General features: G+C 39.3%; 1 protein-coding gene across 10 annotated transcripts in view; it reads left to right on the top strand.

Annotated features, from left to right (window-relative positions):
* Positions 1–18,293, top strand: part of LOC120479474 (uncharacterized) — a 372,503-nt gene that overhangs the window by 154,652 nt on the left and 199,558 nt on the right. For all 10 annotated transcript variants that reach the window (XR_016145528.1, XR_016145524.1, XR_016145525.1 and 7 more), the window contains exon 4: positions 3,678–3,810. The gene's annotated coding sequence lies outside the window, so the exon portion shown is untranslated. The remainder of the gene's footprint in view (positions 1–3,677; positions 3,811–18,293) is intronic.

Genomic DNA, 18,293 nt, shown 5'->3' with positions numbered 1-18,293 from the left:
AATGTTTTTGTCAGCCACGCCATCCCTTAGCTGTTTTTACAGTGGAAACCAGCGTCGAACACTCTCAGAGTGAGGAAGCAAACATCTCTCTTTGAGATATTTGCAATGTAGCAGAGGAGGGCTGGAGGCTGTAGGGCAGTTGAGTCTCTTTCATGTGCTGCTGCTTGGATCTTATGGCCTGGATCCCAGCTGAAACACTCGACATGTGTGGAGCTAAGTGCCCACTAATTTCCCTTTGGATCTCAGACCATGATGTTGAAGTGTCTGTCTCAGGGTGTGTGTGTGTGGATGTGTGTGTCCTTCCCTAAGCTCTCTCTTAGTAGGGGATTGCAGCCAGAGCCAATCATTCTGTGTGTCTCCCCTGCGCTGTTTGTACATCACTCCGCGGAGGCATTGAGATACCCGTGTACCGTCCTCATTTATTTCTCAATCTATAATTCATGTATTTACTCGTTTGTTTGCCTACAGATATGACATGCTACTTATGTTTTCTGTTTGTAGAGATATATCAGAGATGTCCAAGAGAAAGATCTAAGTGGTTGAAAACGGAAGATGAAAGTGTGTTGAGAGGGATTTTTGCATGAGAGGGTTTAAGACTGACCCAGAAGGCCACAGATCAGTGCATACATTAATGGATGTGTTACTCACTGTCCGGTCCTCATGCATATTGCATTGATCCAGAAGATAGAAGCTAAGCCCTGAGCAGCGTGTGCACTGCAACAAGCACTTTTTCTGAAGTTTTTGCCAAACTTCCAGTTTGTTTGTTTTTTTACACCAAATGATTTTCGTCCAAGTCTTTAAGATTTGGAGTCGCTTGCTGTGAAGGGATCAGGACTTTTAAAGCAATGAGATTTGGAAAATTTGATATTAAAGCATAGGTGTCATTTGGGGAGGGTGGGACATGTTCCCAGCACTTTTTGACAGGGTCGATATTGTCCCCAACATTTTTGAAACATCTCGTGACACGGATGTACCAATGCACATAAAACCTCTCCAGTTAACTAGCAGCATTTGTTTCATTTGTTGTGTTAAATAAGAGACAATCTAGCGCTGAAATATGTTGTCTTCACTCAGACGCACGTTTCAATCCGTTGCGCAGATTCTTATCGTTCTGTTGAAATCACATATCAAAATGCACAAAAACGTGTCCCTATTTCTCTGGCTTCTAATCCGCACTGGTAATATATATATATATATATATATATATATATATATATATATATATATATATATTTTTTTTTTTTTTTTTTTTTACTCATGAAAACCGTTAATATTTATGATAAACTTTATCGGTTTTGATGATGGGAAAAAAAAAAAAAAAAAAAAAAAACTGTACCAGTGCGGATTAGAAACCAGAACCAAAAATTCTGCCACTGGACCATTACAGTACATACATTACAGTACACCTTATTTTTTAACGCAAGATGATTAAAAAAAAAAAAAAAACGCAAGTGGCCCTTTATACCTTGAATCTGCAAGGCTTCCAGTGTCAGCCAGTATTGTTTTAGATGTACAAGTACAGTTATGCTGCTTGATGTTGCAAACTGGTATTTATTATCATATTATTTTTGTATTTATTATCTTAATCATAAAAACAAACAAGATTGTAGCGGAAATTGTTTTACCTCTTACTGAACTTTATTCTTCTATTTGTTTTATATGATGAAATATATGATGAATAACACTGCCTAATCGGGGCCGCCATGTTGAGATCACATGACTAGTTGGATCACATGACCGTGCTTTAGCTCAGTAAACTTAATGTTATTTAAATTCATTGTGACTAAAGAAATGTTTGCTTTTGAATTATTCTGCATTCATAAAGTAAAAAAAAAACAAAAAAAAACAACCAGTCCATGTTATATCGACCATTCAATGACTTTAGTGCACCTTTAACAATGTGACAAAGTTCAACTACCCTTTTTCCCCATTAGATAATTGCTATAATACAATGGTAGTTTTTTTTTTTTTTTTTTTTTTTTTTTGGCAGTGTTCAGTCCCAGAAGACATGAGAGATGCTTTATAGTGTCTTGGTACCGTGTCAAGATCACACAGATGAATAAAAACAAGACCAATAACATCCATCCCCTCTGGATTTCAGAAGGTCCATTAGCGGAGCTGGCCAGCTGTCAGTCCTTCCCTCTCTCTCCCAGCGCAGCAAATCACTAGGCAAAGTTTAATGCAATTAAAAGTGCGCAGCATCCAGACCCTGGATTGGGCAGGTAGCCTGTGCCGGGGATCTGTAGTGCTGTGAGCCAGAGCCTGGCTACTGACAGTAATTAGCACATGCTAGTCATTAACAAGCATAGATCGGGCAGTGGCTCATGTGGCGTGCTGCCACGGGGGTGATACGGATGGGTCTGGCCCCCTCCCTCTTTCTAAGCGGTGTGACCATCGGCTCGGCAAAGGCGGCTGCCGGCCCCTCTCGCATGGCTTTCATTACCGAATTTCATAAATCTGTGTAGATTTATGAAAATGACTTTTAAATGCAGCCAATCTCTTTGAGGGCTGAAGCCCCGGTCGGACGCGGAGGGGACCCCGCTGTGAGGTTTTAATGAAAGATCATAGTGGCCCTCCAAGACTGTCAGAGAGCCGCACACCCTGAAAAGCCCAAAATAATCTGTTTTACTTTTAATGGCAGCCATTTTATATTCATTAAGATCAAAATGCTGTTTTTTTTGCTGGCAAATTGCAAAGCTATTCCACTCACAGCTTGAGAAGGCAGAGGCCCCACAGCTTTTTATCTTGCTCATAAGTAAGCATGGGCCTAATGTGTCTAATGTGCTTTGATGGTGCAGAGACCTTCACAGGTGGCAGAGGGAGGTAGTCATCAAACTCACAAGTCAAATCAAAATATCCACTTCTCCATCAGCTTGTTGCTCTCTCTCTCTCTCTCTTTCTTTAACATATGTCTTTGTTGTTTGGCTCCCTTTTCTTGCTGCATTCTTTCCACTCTTTGTCTCCTTGCGTTTTTTTGTTTCATTTCCTTGCCTCTTGTCATCTCATCTTGCCCCCTTCTTTTTTTTGTTTCCTTTCTTCTTGTCTACACACTTTTGTTTTTCTTTTTTCTTTTCCCCCATATCTATAATCCTCCCATTTCATCTCATCTTCTTTCCTTTCTTATGGTCACATCTTGTCTCCTTTCATTTCCCATTTTCTTTTTCTTTTCCCTTTTTCCTAGTCTCATTATGTCTTCTTTCCTTTTCCTTTTTGGTTTCCTTTCCTCTCATCTCATCTCACTGTACTTCACTTTATCTCATCTTTCTTCTGGTCTTCTCTGGTCTCATCTTTGCCTCCTTTCCATGACATTTTCGTTTCCTTTTCCTTTTTTGTTTCCTTTCTTCTTACCTTGTCTCACTTCTTCTCAGTTCATCTCATCTCCTTCCTTTTTTTTCCTATCTTCTGGCTTCGTCTCTTTTACTTTTCCCTTTCCCGTTTTCTGTTTTCTCATCTCATTTCCTGTTTTCCTTTCATCTGGTCTCATCTTATATTCTTCCCCCCCCCCTTTTCTTTGGTATGTTTTGTCCTTTCCTTTCCTCTATACTCTTCTCTCATTTGGTCTCATCTCCAATCCTTTCCTTGTTCATTTTAGTTTACTTTTGTCTTGTCTTTTTGCTTAGTTTCCTTGCTTCTTTTTACTATGCTCTAATTCTCATCTCTCTATTTCTCTCTTCCAGGAGTTCATGCTCCCGTTTTCGCAGGTGTGTGAAGGTATAATGATTGACTCTGACACATCTCTGCATAGTCGCATCAAACAGCCACCGCTGCAGCACCGAGGATCTATATTTACCCATCAGCCTCCTTTTCATGGTAATTAGACACATTCCTTCCCTTGCACCCGTTAAATCCTAAATTAGCAATGACTTTAGACAATTTCCATGACAACTGGTTTGTTTAAGTGTGATTGTGATGATGATTTTTCTCCGTTGTGGTATTTTCTCTGTATGGTCACTACAGAGTGTTGTTGGTAAGTTAGTCATGGACCCCATCACAAGAGGTCACGTTGTTTGTTTCTGCTAAAGACATTTATATTACCCTCCTTAAAAATGTTTGCATATTCATATGTTTGTCATTCCTCTGCCTTTCAGACTAGATGTGTAAACAAACGTTGCCAGTGACTAAAAGCACTGTAAATATTTTAAGGTTTGGAAGCATGGTCTTTAGACCATCCGTCCTGCACACTTGAGTTTCTCCCATTGGCCAGCAGAAGGCACAGTTGTAGCATACCCAGTTTGAGAGGTGCACCCCTACACCCTAGTCCTAGACCTTTTCAGCATGTGGGTACCGAGTCCGGGCCAGTGACAGACATGCTGGCTTCAAGCCCACCTCACAGCCCCAGTGGCTGCTGGAGAAATTTAGTTTGATTTCATGCCCTGATGTTTGGTAAAGAAAGCAAAGAGCTTCTTTCACATGGACAAGCTACCTCCAGACTTGCATGTCTGTGAATGTGTGTGTGTGTGTGTGCGTCTGGCATGGGTAAGGGAATCTGATAACCTTCCCTCATTCTGTGGGTCTTAGGGGTGAGGTGAGTGTGTCGGGCCCTGCCAAGGCGCTGTTTAATGGGCCTCTGAAAACACTCAAAAGGCAGACACAAATGTGTGTACGGGCAGAGGGCCAGCGCAGGCTCAGACGGGGGGGCGCACTGATCTCAAATGGGGGAAGGTTGTGAAGGAATGCTTAAGGACAAAACTGTTTGAAGGAGGAAGGTACGAATCGAGCAAACGGAAGGACTTTAGGAGAAACAGAAAATAAGGAACTGAGCCAGTCAATGGACCGACAGTAGCAATGGGGAGATGGAAGAGGAAAGAAAAATATTTCAAAGTGGAAGCAAAGAGAGATTAGGAGAAAAAAAAAACAAAAAAACTTAGCGTCTGCATGAGGGAGCTGTTGTCCGATCGAATCCATGAACGGAACACTTTCCCAACCATCCAAATGTATGTGAATAATGAAATAATTGAAGACAGATGTAATCAGTTTGGGTCTTGCATATTTCTGATATATATATATATATATATATATAATCTCAACCTAAAATATGTTACTTATTAAATGGCAGTGGGTAAAAATGTGTAGCATTAGCAGTGGTGCCGGTTTTATATGTGCTTTGTCGGGATGCATTTCCTCCGAAATGTTGTGGGTATCAAACTGTTATGTTTTAGCCAACCTTGAACACTAAGCTGTTTGTGCCATTAGCGAGTAAATTGAGAACATTTTCTGGTCATAAATATTTCTGACGGGCAAAAACAAACCGAACATCCTCAGGCCAGCAGCATGTGTCCAAATTTCATTCTTAATCGTTCTATTTCATCAGAAACGATCTTAAAAAAAGGGCTTTAAGTATAAAATACCGAATTTGTCCCGCAACATTGATAATAATAAATGCATTTTGTCCACCAAATCAGAATATTAAATACATCAGCATTTTTTTATTTTTTTAATATATTTTAAAATATATTAAAATAGAAAACAGTTGTTTTATATTGTAATGTTTCACAATAGTAATGTTTTAACTCTATTTTTGATCAAATTAATTTAGATATGAACATAAGAGCCTTCTTTCAAAATCATTAAAAACTTTTGAACAATAGCATGCATATATATATATATATATATATATATATATATCTTTAAGTATATATTTTTCTTGGATTCCAGCTTTCATTAGTTCTCACAATGTGATATTACAGAATCATATCATAAAACACAAACTAAGCCAGCTTTATGTACCAACTTATTAGGCAAGCAAAAGGTACAACTGTATAATAAACCAAAGAACAGCTGAAAAAAAAAAAAAAAAAAAAAGAGCCCTGGCCTAAACAATATGTAGTATATCTGTTTTGATATGGAAATACTGAGACATTCACATCCTTAGATTAAATATTAATAAAGTACTGTTTTCTTTTACATGTCCATAATATGCATTATCTATTCCTTTTATTCCACAGTAGGAACGAATAAAAGAGGGAAAAAAAAAACTTCGAAAAAATGAAAATGGTTGGATCAACTCTAATCTCGCTCTGACACCAAAGCAAGATGTGAGGCACAATAAGGCAGCTTTAATAATGAGCGGATGATTGTCAGAGAGCACCTTTCATTGTGTCTTGATTTTTTTTTTTCTGCATTGATAATAGGACACAAACAGAAAAGGTGTAAGCCAACTGCAAATGTGATATTGCGCGCACATTAAATTCCTATTCCCAAAGATGTATGAAAAACAACCCTTTGTATTGTATTCAAGCGTGTATATGTGTGTGTTTGTGTGGATAATGCAGCAGTGTTTTGACAATGGCTATAAAGTGGAGCAAGTGTCGGGCCCTTGTGTGCAGGTCATCACTCCTAATGCAGAGCGTGTCATCAGTTCCCGGGACAACAGCAGAAACGATGTGGCCGATACATATGAAACAGGCATCATGCATAAACATGGAGTCCTGTGGCGGGAGGGAGGGGGAGAGAGCGGGACGGCTGTGGCAGGACCAGGGGGTGAGGTGACGTTGCCACGGGGATATTGCTTCTCAGGGTCTTAGCGTAGATGGCTCTTCAACCCTGTTTATTATTCATGAGCTTTGGGGTGGTGTAATAAGCCACACCTCAACTGGGCAGCTGCGGCAGGTCTGTGCTAAGTGATGGATCGTGACAGCGCTGACGGAGAATATATCACCATTAAGATCAAATGCACCTCTAGCACACTTCAGAACAACACACACACACACACGTACACACCATACTGGACCTATCTGACTCTATCAGCGCCATCAAAAAGAGAAAAAAAATGTCAGTGTCAACTCACTCCATCTTGAAGAAGGTCACAGATAAACTTCGGCCTGATGCTACAGTGTGAGAGACTGTATTTGCGCTGTGGGTGGTATGAAAAATAATCTTTAATTGAAGTTATGATTAAGCAATGTCACATGAGCAAAAGTTTTTATGGGCTCTATCTTGCACCCGGCGCAAATGACTTTATATAAAAACGCATGTCTCATTCCTATTTTGCACGCGCGCAAAGCATGATTTTTCCCTCCACAGACGCACGTCGGTAAACTAGGAAATGAACTTGCTCCCCCTGGGCGGATCGGCGCAAAAAGGAGGCGTGTTTCGGCGCAAACGTTCCCTGGTGCTATTTTACACTTGCAGAAAACAATTGCGCCACTGACCAGAAAAAACCTGGTCTAAAGTCAGAGGCGCGTTGAGCGTTGTTCATAATGCTATTTTAAGCGTGCATGCGCGGCCATAATGTTGCGGGTGCACAACGCGCATACACTTTCATTCTCTCATCAACACAAATGCAGCAGTTTTTTATTTTTGCAAATCATACATTATAACAAGTACATTATTAACCATTACATTATTAACCATTTTTAAAGCTAATTGTAGCACTAAAGGATCAGACCTGTTTGCCCAATAGTGGAAAGAAACATACGAATATAATGTTTAACCGACGCTGATGTGCGAGGGTTTCTCCCGTCCCAATACAACGTCACTTCTGTGTCTTTCACTGCCCTGACAAGAATGTTGGTCTCCTCGGCTGTGAACGCTCCTGGCGCACGCCTGGTAAACCCCCTGTTAAAATAACAATCCGTCATGCAACATGCGTACCTGCTCTTAAAGGGTATGTTGGATGGCGCTCTGATTGGTTTATTTCACGTTATGCCCAAACCACACCTATGAATAATGAAGCTACTTCAGACCAACCCCTTTTAGATTTGCGAAAATAGCAACAGCGCCGAGACCCGCCCACAAAGCTACTTGTGCTTTAACACTTGCGTTTCAGATCGTTAAAATAGGGCCCTAAGTGTTAACTGTTCACCAAACAAGAGGTTAGTATTGGGAGACTTTTAGACTCAGTATTGCAGGTTAATGTGTGTGTTTTTGCTCTGTCAAAAAAAAAAAAAAAAAAAAAAAATGTTACAAATGAAGCCACAGTAGAATAAACCTATGCGTTTACAAGTGACAGTGAAACAATGAATCAGTGTTTTGTGTTTTTGGTCAAATTAATCAACTGATTTACTTTTGAATAGATAGTTTGAATCAATAATTGAATCAATAATTCATAAAGACAGTATCTTGTTGTATTCCTTAATGAAAAAGTGTTTTTGAATAAATTGGTTAGTAAATTAAATTCACTATATCCACAATTTTTAAGGTCACTCAGCCAATCAAAGTTGGAAAGTGACTTTTTTTAACAATGCCAAAAAACAAATAATTTGTTTACAACTGAACCCTGCTTCGTGTTAGACTCCTCAATATCAAATTGTCATCTATTTTGACATTTCACTTTCTATTTTCACATTAATCCATGTTTTTTTGTTGATCTAACATGTAAATGACATAAAATGACACTGTCCTTTCCATTTAAAGCCAAATACATATTTGTACAAAGAGTACAGCAGATAATCTACCAAATTACTCATTTCTACCATCACACTGTATCTTAATACCACCCAGGCCTAATTTACATACAAAGCTAATTCAGTTCACTGATATCATTACCCTCTAATATAGATAGCAGTGCTGCAGGTACAGTAGTATTACCATTGACTGTCAGCTAACAGAGGCTTTGCAAAGCCGAGCTTTGCGTCAAGCATTGATTTGTCCCAGGGTGCTTCTGAGAAGTGCAAAGAGCTCCTTAGTCACTTGAACTTGGGTTTTCAGTGATCACACTTCTGTAGATCTGTAAATGTTTGCAGTGTTGTACTGTAGTGCTGCTGCTTTCAAGTGTTAAGTGTTATGGTGGGAAATTGAGCCACAGCTCAGCCTGTACAAACACCTCACTCTTGTAAGCTTGTATTTATACTGTAAATAAAAGCACAGGTATTGGATTTTTTGCTGCCTCAGTTCCTAAACAAGAAAGCAGCATTTTTTTTCTTTCTTCTATCAGTGTCTCTCTTCAGTAGACTCTGCTTTATAAAGGCGGCATTATTGACCTTCCATCCTTTGAGAGCCACGCGTTACTGCGCAGGTGAGAAGGAAGAGAGGATACTGCCCCTTTAATTCATCAAAAGCAGAGATGTGTGGAGGGGGTGTCATGGAAGAAAAAAAAAAACAGCCTTAGCCAGTGTCTACAAGCTGCATTCCAAAGGGAGATGTTTTCAATTCACTCATTATAAAAAGGTCATTCAGGGTCAAGTTCAATGCCACAGAAAAGAAGTGCTCGCTGTGCGGAGCACCACCCACACAGTGCACACCCGCTGGAGAGAGAATTACTCAAACTACGTAACTTAATTTTTTTTGGCAAAATATAAGAAAATTAGCCCTGCGTGCTATTTACATTTGGAATAAAAAGGTGGAAGGGAGGGGGAGAGAAAGAGGTGGGCATTAGTGATTTGGCGGTGGAGGGGAGGAAGGTGATGGAAACCATAACAAAGTAAACATGCTCTCCAGAAGAGCCGCTCTGTAATGATGTTATTAGTATGCATGTGGCCTAGCCCAAATGTAGCCTATATAACAGTCTATGCCCACTTTCACCCACCATGTTTTTTTTATTCCCCTCTTCTCCCTCCAATAATGGCTTTAGACTCTATTCAGAGCGAGGGACACTCACAGAGCATAGGCAGCAAAAGGACGGGATTGGGAGATAATGCACATTGGCAAATAGAACATGACCGCCGTGTCCAGCGTCAACGCCGCCCATTGTCTGCTCTGAGAACTGATGATAGCGAGTGGGGAGGACAACAAAGCTGGGCCACAATGGGCCGAACATATTAAGAGTGCGCCCAGACCACTGGCTAGCTGTGTGGAATGGGCGAGAGAGGAAATACGAATGTGTAATAAATAAAATTTGGTTCTGCATCCGTCATGAATACCTTTGGTTTAGAATGTGCAGGCTATTGAGGTGCATCTGAGAGAATGGTGGAATGGCGAGGGCAGGGGCTTACGGTTCATTTGCATATGCATGTTATTCTGCATGAAAGGGGGCAGGGCGCAGAGGGGGGGACTGATGCGAGGAGAGAGAAAGAGGCCATCTTCGGTCCAGCAGTACTGTAGGCACAAGGACAGCAAACATGTCCGCTTTTGTATTTGCATGTATTCAGCAAAACTAAAGAGAATTTGTTAGGCAGTTTTTTATTTGATTGTAATTTTGGGGTAAACTTAACAAAATCTATTTATTGAGTGAATACATCAAATTTTAAACACCTAGTTTGCTGTATTAAAGAAACACATTATGTTATACTGGTCGAAACACTCTTCACATCATGATGGCAGTCAATAATGTAGAAGATGTTTAACTATTTAAACTATTTACGAAAAAATGTTCTCCCAATCATTACAGTTGGTCTTACAAGACACCCTATATATTTCCATACCTTTGCGTACCCTGCTCGGCCAGAAATCACACGTCATCAGCACGTTCCATGAACTCAGTCACTGAGTGCTGCGAACAGTAGCCACATTTTACAGTTCAGAAAATTACCGTACATAAGAGATGCCAACCTGTGATGTGCACACATGGAGCTGTCCACTTAATTATGCATTACTATGGCAAACACTATCAATGGTGAAATGAATCTGCAGCAGTCAGTTGGTGAAGAGATCTAAATTGTTTATGTTCATTATTACTGTAAGGTTATGTACTTTGAGACATTAGATAATTTAATGCAATCTCGTGGAGTTTTGGAGACTTTGCTGTGACTGTGCTTGCTTGTGTGTTTTGGAGGATGCGTGGCTTTAGTGTGGCTCTGAAGTGAGATCTTATGCTTTCAAAGCTAGCTTGTTATTGCTAGCCTCTCCTAAATTACCTACCCTAGCTGTAAGCTTGCTATAATGATTTATGTGTCTGAACAATCAGGTTGGATTTGGCAGGAAACTTCCTTGGGTATCTATGTCATGTCTGTAAATAAAGAAAAGAAAAGTTATTCTGACTATTATGGTGGCAAATATGCTACTTACTTGCTTAGTCAAAATATTTTCAGATACATTTTTGTTAGACTGTCTTATTGCTATCAGAGTGTCTTGCTGTGGGATGACAGATTCGCTTCATTATAGTGACCACAAACAACCATGAAACCACATATGGCAATATATAAAGTTCTAGTGTGGCTTTAAGTAAAGAAAAAGTAATAAAACGTAATAAAATGCATAAATGTTTTATATGAGAAGAAATATAGCCATTTAAATTTGCCTGTGCAGTATATTTACACTCACATAAAGGATTATTAGGAACATCATACTAATACTGTGTTTGACCCCCTTTCACTTTCAGAACTGCCTTAATTCTACGTGGCATTGATTCACACAAAGCTCCCGTTTCACCACATCCCAAAGATGCTCTATTTGGTGAGATCTGTCGACTGTGGGCGCCATTTTAGTACAGTGAACTCATTATCATGTTCAATAAACCAATCTGAAATGATTCGAGCTTTGTGACATGGTGCATTATCCTGCTGGAAGTAGCCATCAGAGTATGGGTACATGGTGGCTATAAAGGGATGGACATGGTCATAAACAATGCTCAGGTAGGCCGTGGCATTTAAACTATGCCCAATTGGCACTAGGGGCCTAAAGTGTGCCAAGAAAACATCCCTCACAGCATTACACCACCACCACTAGCCTGCACAGTGGTAACAAGGCATGATGGATCCATGTTCTCATTCTGTTTACGCCAAATTCTGACTCTACCATCTGAATGTGTCAACAGAAATCGAGACTCATCAGACCAGGCAACATTTTTCCAGTCTTCAACTGACCAATTTTGGTGAGCTTTTGCAAATTGTTGCCTCTTTTTCCTATTTGTAGTCGAGATAAGTGGTAGCCGGTGGGGTCTTCTGCTGTTGTAGCCCATCTGCCTCAAGGTTGTGTGTGTTGTGGCTTCACAAATGCTTTGCTGCATACCTTGGTTGTAACGAGTGGTTATTTCAGTCAAAGTTGCTCTTCTATCAGCTTAAATCAGTCGGCCCATTCTCTTCAGACCTCTAGCATCAACAAGGCATTTTCGCCCACAGGACTGCCATGTTTTTTTCTTTTCACACCATTCTTTGTAAACCCTAGAAATGGTTGTGCGTAAAAATCCCAGTAACTGAGCAGATGAAATACTCAGACCGGCCTGTCTTGCACCAACAACCATGCCAAGCTCAAAATTGCTTAAATCACCTTTCTTTCCCATTCTGACATTCAGTTTGGAGTTCAGGAGATTGTCTTGACCAGGATAACACCCCTAACAAATTAGCACTTCTATCTTCAAAAAGTCCATCTGGAAGATGTCCGCTGAGAAGTTTGCTCAATATTGTATTATCTTTCTGTAGGAATGTGCCATATATTCTTAAGATTTATTCTTTCAATCTTACCTGATGTCTGTCGTTCTTAATCAAGGCTTAGTTTGGTGAACATTTGGATTGATTAATGACATGTGGGCAGAATGGTAAGAATACGGTTTTTAAGTCCTGTTGTAAACTCCAACATAAAAAATGGCAGTAGGCTAAAGACTTAAATGTTGTACAATAGCCTACTTTTCTCAGAGTTTTATGAATTGTATTAATTTTAACTTTAGTCTTTTAGATAGATAGTCTTTGTTTTGCTACTGTAAGCTTGTGAGAATCTGAAAGTCAAACCAGAGCATTCATAACCACAAACTTTCATGTTACTTTATTTGACGATGTAAACTTTCAATAAATTGCAGCCAGGTCTGTGAGGATGTTGAGTCAGCAAATGCTCCCCTTCATCATTTTGATGAAACATCAGTGGTGCCGAGAGATGTCCGGGTTTATGATGGTCTCAGTGGGGTAACGATTGCACCGCGCGTTCTGATTCAGCTACACACAGAGATGCTGTGCGCCATTGTTATTCATCTCATTTCATACTTAATGGTCAGATTTTCCATTAGCCATGCAATCATCCTGTTTGTGGAATACTGTGACTTTTGCAGAGTTTCTGGAGGGAAATGAGTGGTTTTGATTTATTCGCTCATTTCTCCGGACGCGGCCCTCTCCAAGTCGGCGTGGCGGGGAGAGCATCTTCTGCTCTCAGCCGTACCCTGGATAAAAAGCCATGAATCTCAAGCTGAGTTGGCCAAAGTCAACTGGTTAAATCTGTTATATAGTCTTGGCAGTAGGATGATTGAGGAGAACAATAAATTCAGCAGCAGCCTTTACTGTCAGCAGCCTCTCGGGACGTGCGGTCAAGTGGATCATCACCTCTGTGGAAGAGCCTCGGCCTGTCCACGACGGTGACCTTTTACTGACCCCACCACCATTACAAACTCCATCTGTCTCCTGTCCAGATTTCTGACACCTCTTTCTAGCCTGAACACCTGGAACTTACCAGCCTTAAGACGGCTTCTTCTCTTCTCCAGAAAAGAATTCCTCTCAGAAATCAGCCTTTTGGAATCCGGCCCCTCAGAGGAAAGTCTTCCGCAGTTAAGACCTCTACAGCTCAGTCTGTTTGAACTAAGCCTTTGAGGACTTAGCCTTTCTGTGGACTAGTGAAGGCCAGAGCTGAAAGGAAGAGAAAGAAAAGGAAAGAAACGTGAAAGAGAGGGAGGCAGAAAGAGGGCATGGCTGTGTGATCTCTTTGCAGCGATATTCTGTGTGTCGCTGCCCAAGGCAGCCACCAACTCTGTTTCACCCAATGTCGCATTCTTGACTCTCTCTGCTTTGCTTACTGTTTTGTATACAGTTTCTGGATTTGAATCAAACATAAATGCTTATGAATATACCAGAGTTGTTTGGTATTGTTAATTAAAATCAACCTGTGTTCAGGGGAAAATGACTGAATGAGTGTAAATCACACAGAACAGAATGGAACGTGCAGTTTGTAACGCATGCATATCATTTTGTCTATAGATTAAAACATGAAAACCCAATATCTCTGTGTGTAATTTAGCTAATTTCTCTGTTTTGTTTTTATAATTTGTTCTATAAACAGTGGATTAGAAATATTCTATTCCGTGCACATCTAGTTTTGAGTTTAGTGGAATAGCCACAGTCTCGCATGTATTTAGTAGTGTAGCGACAGATCTACTGCTTGTCCTAAATAATTTAAAAGCTTCAGATTTGTAGTATTGCAAGAATGTGGAATGGATAGTGTGTTATCACATAGTGAATATATTATTGTGTGTTATTTTTGAGCTTTTACTTAAATGTATTACTTATATTTATTTTGAGCAAACAACGTAGACCTGTGGTTTTCAACCAAGGGGCTCCAGAAAACTCCCAATGGGGGCTTGAAGATGACATAAAAATGTTTAAAATAAGCTTTATATATATATTTATATACATTTTAATTCACCCCTCAACAAGAACCACAAGTTTTACAGTCTTGGAAAATCTGAATTTATGAAGCCTAATTTCATCAAGTGTGATTTATATACAGGAAAATTAATAAAGCTTATGAATTCAAGGCGATTTTATACATTTTATAAATATACATTTTACTAGTTATTTCAGTGTGACGATGATTCACACAGTCTGAAACATTTTTTTTTTTTCAAAATCCTCAAAAGTTTATAAAACGTAAATGTCCTAATCTGCTGTATGTATGTAGAATAATTATAAAACTGAAACTTTTTTTTCCTTACAGTAATACCAGTGATTCTCAGTATTCTTGCTTTCTGCTTGAGTGTGATGAGATGGCAGTGAGTGTATTGTGTCTTGGCTGTGGTTTGTAATTTCGAGGCTAGCATATTGTCCTGAAGCTCTGCTGACTGCATTGAATTAGTTCTTTTGAAGGTGGTATGTCATTATTCTGTGTCGGTTTTACAGTGGTGTACTTGTCTTTGTAGAGTTTGAAGTCTTTGCTTTAGAGCAGGTTCTATTGTTTATGATTATGTAGTGTTGGACCGTGTGGTTTAGTACAAATGAATAGCTACACTACTCTGCTCCTGGAGAACTGCCTCCTTAGGTAGCATTTTAAGGCATCACATGCATGTTTCTGATGTGAATTCTGTTACAAAAGATTGGCAATGTTATTACATTACATCGACAGAAATACCTTGACTTCACCAAATTCGAAAGTAGCCTCATGCAACCTTTGCTGAAAGGGATTCGATAATGCTTGCGACAAAAAAAAAAAAAAAAAATCCAAAATAGTGGATTGTTAAAATTTCACATTAAACCATTTGCTTAACACATTGACTTCTGTGAATCTAGCTACATATTTATTTATTTTTATTTATTTTTCTTCATTTTTTCTTCTCATACTATTCACTTTCAGGACCAAAATCCTCCTTAGCCAGCAGAAATTCATCTTGAATTTGTTAAATTGTGTTTTAATTAAGCATCAGACCCCATCACTTTGTTATAACTCAGCAACCCCCCCCTCCTTTTTTTTTCATTCACAGCACAATGAGCCCTGGCAAAATGGAATTTGTCCTTTGTTATGATTAGATTCCTCCGTTTGATCGCAGTTGAAACGGTACGAGAATCAAAGCTTGGCACTGTCTTCCTTTTTTCTCTCTTACACCTCATTCTGCTCATCTCACAGGCTTAAACATTGTAACCATGGCAATGAGAGTTTGGGATGAAAAGAACCCATAATTTTGCAGCGGGATTAATTCTGAAACATAAGATGTGCCATGTGAAATCCTTGTCAAAACCTCGCAAATTCTCTGCTGGCCAGCGTATCCATTGCGCTCGGCTCTGTGCACCGTGTGATTTGACAATGTGGTCGTCTTTTGACTTATTTCTCCTTGTGCGGCTATTGACATGTTGACACAAAGTGGTTTTGCAGACAGACAGTGCCCATATTTCAATCAACATTAACCGAAACATTGGACAGAGGTAGAGTGGTAAAAGCAGAAGTGACATGTACAGACACATCACCAGACAACTATAATTTCTGCCTCATGCCAGCTGGGAGCTCCAAGAGCAGAATAAACATTTAGCGTAGCAGGAGAAAACGGAGACGGTAGTCGGCGACTGAAAAAAAAACTGTCCTGCTGCGTAAGCTTTTATTTTTGGATTTTCCATGATTATATGGAAACTACTTTCATTTGTATTATTGGAGACTATCATAACATCCTTCATCCACAAAAGACATTATACGCTACAGAAGTGCTTTCTGGCGGGGGGAAAAGGGTCGGCCAGCTGTTACGAAACTGTGCAACGAGGCCGAATAGCCAATATTTGCTTAAAATAAATAAATAAAATCAAAGAATAAAGCAGTTTTGAAAGCGAAAGGTATAAATCTGTATTTTTGGGCAGTGGTTAGTATTTAAAAGTGCAAAGTTGTTTAAGTGTATTGAGTTCACAAGTTCAGTGCTGTTCAATATTTTACACTGAAAGTGAGTTTAAGATTTATTAACAGCTTATGACTCAATAAATGCACTTTGCCTATTAATACAATTGTTATTGCCTAGCATAAAGTGATCTTGACAGGTGACCGGGGCGTTCCAATAAAATAGAGACGATTAAACAATGAATATCTAGTCTTGCTTTATGCATTTTTCTCATTTGGTGTTTGTTATGATCTAAAAGTTGGGCAGACTCTTGATTCTATAAGTAGTTTAATCATAACACCAATATAGTAAAAGCAGGTATTGGAAAGAGAATTAGATGGATGGATGGATGGATGGATGGATGGATGGATGGATGGGCGGGCAGGTATGTAGGTAGGTAGGTTAGGATGGATGATAAAATACCAACAGCAGAAATTATGAAGTCAAATATTCCTTCCCAGTCACATTTGAATTATCGCTGTGTATTATAACGCAGGCCTTGCAGACAGACCTCTCCACCTCTGTGTCGGGATCCAGATGTATGTGACGGTAAAGGTGAGAGCATCTGTATTCAGCAGAAAGCTTTAGACTCCAGACTGTCATCGGGGAAGTTTGGGAGCTCATATCCCCTGGATGAAAACTGTGTGTGATGCAGCTTTACTGCAGATTCAACTCCTAATCTATCAAACAAAGATGGGGATTAACTGTTGAGACAGAGCAGGCTTGGCTACTGAGGTACATCTTTCATTCAAAGACTCAGAGTTTTCTTAAAATAAAGTGTGTGAAGGAAATGAGGAGCAGTTGATAAAGACCAGTGTTGTTCTAAGTGGAGTTTCAGCATTGAGGTAATTTTTTTTGCAATGCGTAGGATGCTGAACTCAGCAGAGAACACGTTGAAGTACGCTGGGAACCTATTTATCAACACAATCTTATTGGCATAAAGGAATGTTTCTCCATGATTTCATGATATAAAACTACTCTCCTATTGTTTGAAATAAGGCATCTTTCAGGGATGGTACTGTGACATAAGACACAGTATCAAAACAACACTATTTATTCAGATGCTGATAATGATGATGATTTATGCACCACATTGTTGCAGATTAATTGCTATTTAATGGAAGTCTGTGTCCAACTCTAACTAAATAATAAAATACAATTTGAAATAAGAAATAGTCACATTATGACCGTTACACTATTCTTCACAATTTATTCCTCACAGTCACAACTGAACGAACAGCTGTACAGTCACAATCAGAATATATATAAATATAAAGTTATTTTTTATTGTATTTTTTATTTTTTATTTAATTGAATTGAACTGAACTGAAGTGCAGCAATGGCAGAACGAATCTATAGCTGTGTTGTTTCCTTTGTCATTCTAATTGGTAGACATGAGGACAGAGCGTGAGAGAGAGGCCGGGAGCGCTAGAGAGTCTGCAGCAGCACTGGTAACTCAGTGAGATCACTGATTTTGGAGTGGCGAGTTGGTTCAGAGTGTTGAAATCCTGTCCCTGCCAAGTCACACTGATTAAAGATTGCACTGTCATAATGCTGTGACTGGAAACAAACAATATATATATATATATATATATATATATAGTTTGTCTTTATTAAACTTTCATATAGGTTTATTCTGATGATGAATTATGAATGAGACAGAAGGTCAGAACAAGAACAAAAGCTCACTATTTTTCTCATTACCTCAGACATAAACACATAAATGCATGCACAACAAAAGCAAAATGAGTGTTTGCCATGCAGGTTTACAGCGGTGGGAAGTTTGACATTGTCTGCTTCACAAACTTGACCACCCGTGGGTCTATTGGTTTAACTCTAATTTGAAGTGTTCCTCCTGAATGGAAATAATCTCATAACCAGCTCTCAGGTCAGCTAATGTGAAAAAATGTATGGCTATTCGCATATTGTCCCTTCAGTAATGTACCTTTTCTCTTTTGCTTTGAAGCTCGGGATCATTTTGTCATCAAGTGTTTTAAATCAGCAAGTCTCCTCAGTTGTCCTTTTGTTGTTTGCAACTGGTTAGCAATGAATTACACTTTGAATAGCACATATCCCTCTGGACTTGACCAGTTATTTAATTACTATGTTAATTCTAACAGGTGGGTAATTTTTCATTCATTAAAACATT

The sequence above is a fragment of the Pimephales promelas genome, chromosome 11 (genome assembly GCF_988280905.1).
Source record: "Pimephales promelas chromosome 11, fPimPro1.hap1.1, whole genome shotgun sequence".
Lineage (NCBI taxonomy): Eukaryota > Metazoa > Chordata > Actinopteri > Cypriniformes > Leuciscidae > Pimephales > Pimephales promelas.
Note: the sequence above shows the minus strand (reverse complement) of the source record. Positions and strands in the feature narration are given on the sequence as shown.